This window comes from Delphinapterus leucas, chromosome 10 (genome assembly GCF_059928025.1).
Source record: "Delphinapterus leucas isolate spDelLeu-1000000601 "Yukka" chromosome 10, BTC_Dleu_Yukka2, whole genome shotgun sequence".
In the NCBI taxonomy this organism is placed as follows: Eukaryota; Metazoa; Chordata; class Mammalia; order Artiodactyla; family Monodontidae; genus Delphinapterus; species Delphinapterus leucas.
The window spans coordinates 96,490,252-96,494,366 of record NC_143138.1 but is presented as its reverse complement, the minus strand read 5'-3'; the positions used below and the strand labels follow the sequence as shown (position 1 = coordinate 96,494,366).

Genomic DNA, 4,115 nt, shown 5'->3' with positions numbered 1-4,115 from the left:
TAATTATGATGATACACTTTTTATAATCTACAACTACATTTAGGAAATCACACAGACATAGATCACTGATTTGAATGAAATGCATACATTTGTAGTAAAGCTTTGTAGTTACAAAAAACCCCCCAAAAAACTACCAAAGAATGCACAAAATTAATCTTTTTTCCACCTTTGTGTCATATTCCTGGATCCTTCACCAGTATTACATGAGGAAAAAAACAAAAGCAAAACAAATGAAAAACTGAAACCAGAATCACTGATGTTATCAAGTAGGGAAACAAATAAATTAAAATCTAGCAGCCATCAGCAAGAGTACAGCACAGACAATGCTGTAAAAAGAAAGAAAGACAATTGTTAGAAAACTGCATGCATCATACTCTTTCAAACGAGCAAAATAAGCTCTTGCATACAATGGAACATAAACAGAATCGTTCTCTTGTGAGGTATAGAAATGCAAATTCTTTTCTTTAATATTGTGCATGGGCCAAATGTGTTTGTAATGTTTAATTCTATTAAGCTATTACAGAGTGGGCCAGGAACACATTTATGGATTCTGGGGATGATGTGTGCTATACTTCTTTGATTGGGATAGTGGACACTCTAGCCAAAATTAAAAAAATATATGTATATGAACACAAAAGTATAAGACAAAGGCGAATGAGACTTCTCTTATATCTTAGCAACATTTAGATGGAAATCAAATTAAAATGCAGTCCCCTCTGCTTTTGAAGAGGCTTTGGTTCAGCTCCCAAATCTCGACTGCTTGACGCATTCTCACACGAGAAGACTCAGAAGGTGTCTTCTTAAACAGCAAACCTATTTTTAGTGGTGGAGCCGCTCTGAGTAGCTGTGTCTGCATGGGACTGGTAACCAATCACTATCCTTGGAGGAAGACCTCACCTTTCCTTGTCTACCCTCCCTATATGTGTAACAGCTTCTCAGTTTTCACATTCAGTAGTCCACATTGCTGTTTTTTCACCTTTAGCTCTAACGTTAACAGCTCCACATACGTCATCACTGTAGCTGTCAAAAGACTCTCCAATAAGGTACAGCAGTGTCTCTAGCCGAAAGCAGTCGAGGTCACTTGGTCTCTGCTGTTTGTTCAATGTAATTAGCCATCGTCCTCCTCGTTTGTTTTTCTCATCTTCCCACATAGGCTCAATACCATCCTTAAAAAGTGCGTAGTCACAGCCAGGCATTAAACTGCTAGACAACTGGATATGGTTGTACAGAGCCCAGAAGTCTTCAACAGTATCAGACTTAGAGATCAGCTGAAGGTTTGCTTGCCAAGTTTTGCTTTTATCATTTAAAAAAATCCAGAGTGTCCATCTGTTCTGTAAAGGATGTTTAATATAGTGTTCTGGGTTAGCAACCTCCTGACGAGATTCTGTTTTCTCTTCTTCTGTAGGTGGGGGATTAGGTGTAGGGGTGGTTTCCAGTTCCACAGTCACCATCTTAGATGGATCTCGAAGAGCTTGCTTTGAAGCTGGAGAGGTGGGATGGATTTAAATAGATGGACAAGAAATGGCAGAGCATTTCTGGCCAAGAGAAAAGAGACAGACTTGTTGGGGCTGAATGAATAGAGGTGCAGTCAGGGTGGGGATGAGACCTGCCCCGTTGCATCAGAGGCTGTGGCTGGGGAAGCAGCAGGGGATGGGGGGGGCGGTTGGGGAGATTGAGAGGGTAAAAGGGGTCAGAGGGCAAAGTATCATTAGAAGATGACTGGAGAAGTTTCAGTAACCGAGCCTAGGGTCCCACTTGCTACTGTCTCTTCCCAGGAGGGCTTGTTCTTCCTTGATAGGTTAGAGGTAGGACCAGGGCACCAGTTAGAAAGCTTGGCTTGGTCAGGCCCTGGTGCACATTGAAGGGGAAGAATTTAAGAAGAGTTATTCATCGTGGGCTCCTGTAACCCTTGTCCTTCTGTCCTTCTCTGTCCTGAACCATCAGCACCACCATCACCTCTGCAGATAACGCATCCCTCCAGTTCCCGCTCCTGGGAATGTCCTTGCCTGAGACCAGGTGTGTCAGAGAACATCATTCTTTCATGCTTTCCCAGATTTTCATGCTGTCCTAGGGACAGGTTCTCGAAAAGTGACTAAGCTTGAACATACGTCAAACCAGTTGGGTGAGTGTAAAGCTTGATTCAATTTGGTTTCACAAAGTGAAACAATACGCCATGTCTTGCCTTTTAACATTTTACGGTTATTGCTGCTGCTTTGATCCTGAGCCAGGGCGGCCAATGCTGGGAGTGCATCCCCTCTGTCATCCCTTCAGAGCCCTTTGCTGTTTTGACCACACTGGCTTCCAGGGTGCCTTCCCTCCTGACCCAAGTTTGTTTTCATAGGAAACAGACCCTGAAGCAGGAATTGAGAGCAGGAGGTTCCCTGGGAGGAGTGCATAACCTTGGGCAAGGATTCTTCCCTGGCCAAGGGCAATTCCTGGGCAGGATTGCAGCTGGGGAATGAGACCTTTGGACTTGAAAGGGGGGATGGGGAGTGGGGGGGTTGTCTGGGCAGGACAGTGCAGCAGCCACTATAGCTCCCAGCAGCCAGAACTTGAGTTCTCTCAGCAAAGAGACCCTCAGGCTGATGGACCCCCTTTGCCATTTCCTTCAGAAAGCCCGGAAGTACCTGGGAATCTACATACCCCAGGGCAGCCGCTAACCAATGACGAACACAAACACCCGGCTTCCTTTACTACCATGGTGACCGTTCTGAAGTGTGACCTAAGTTGTCTCCAGAGCTCCCCACTGGGACTGAGCCATGGTCCCCTCCATGGGATGGATACTTGCCTGATGTCCCCCTCTTGTTTCGTCCCCTTATCTCTGGGTCCCATGTCCCCATTCAGATAGTGCCTGTTTTTTTTGTTTTTTTTTTCCTGGAAATGCTTCATAACAACTCACTTTCTCCTGAGTTCTGTGGTCAGCTTTGTCTGTCCTGGGGAAATTGATCCAAGACAACCGCTTTGTGACCCTTGAGTATGTTACTGAACCTCGCTAAGCCTCAGTTTCCTCATCTGTAGAGTAAGCACAACAGTGACAATGGATGTGTGGGATTGTTGTTTAAGCTCTGAGAACACACCCGGGACGAAGCAAGTCCTGAGTAACGACAGCTGTTATTAACTGAACAGTGATACTCTCAGGTTTCGGCTAGAAGAGCCAGATACTGACTCATTTTGGCTGAAAAGTGTGAGCTTTGCGTCCTCTATGATTGGACTGGAAACTCCTACACCTGAGGTCCTCTTTCCTCATTGTTTCAGCTTCAGTGGCAAGTTATCAGCTGCCCCTTTTTGTTTCTTTCACTGTGAAAGGAGGAAATCCCTGAAGGAAAGGTACTGAGTGTTCTTTTGAGTTTCTGTATATTGAGTTTCCTGATAGCCTCTCCAAATAAAGAACCTCTTGAACTAATTAAGCTAATTGGAGATGAAGCTGGCTCATTTTCACATGCTGCTCCAGGGAAAGTGCCTGGTATTTAAGAATGTAAATTTCACTAAGGTTTTAAACTGCGTTTTGCACTGGGGATCTTGGCGGTGGGGGTCTTCACTTGGAATTGGTGAGGAAAAGCAAGGGCTCGTCATCCCTGGGGTCACCTTCGCCCTGGATCCAGCTCTCCTGTCCCATCCTTGTTGACAGGGCCCGTTGCTCCGCCACCATGGCTGGTGTGGTGACCAGAAACCACATGGGTGACCCTTGAGAACTGATGGCTCCGCAGGACCACCCTTGGCTGCAGTCCCTCAGTCTCAGCTGCCTAGAGTGGGTCTGGCGTATCATTTTGAATTTGTCAAGGTGGCTCTGCTTGGTTGACTGTGGCTGCCTGAAGAGCTGTGTTAAAGAGGATTCCGAGTTCTTCTTTGGCTTCCCTGAAGAAGAGAGCAGAGATTATTAGTAACATCTGTTGTGAATATTGAGTAGGCAGTGATGGTGTGTGTTTGCCAGACTGGTGTAGAGTTACATGTTTCTGCAGAGATTCCAAGTTTTCTATGGGTAATAAAAGTTTCCTGTTATTTTATATAATACTATATTATATTTTGTATATTGTATTTTATTATAACTTGGAATATATTCAGATATATTCATATTTGTAATTATAACATATAAAGTAAAAATATATATAATATAA

General features: G+C 44.4%; 1 pseudogene; it reads right to left on the bottom strand.

Annotated features, from left to right (window-relative positions):
• Window positions 1–420: 420 nt before the first annotated feature.
• LOC111169950 (eukaryotic translation initiation factor 4E pseudogene) lies at window positions 421–1,523 on the bottom strand (annotated as a pseudogene).
• Between the last annotated feature and the right edge of the window lie 2,592 nt (window positions 1,524–4,115).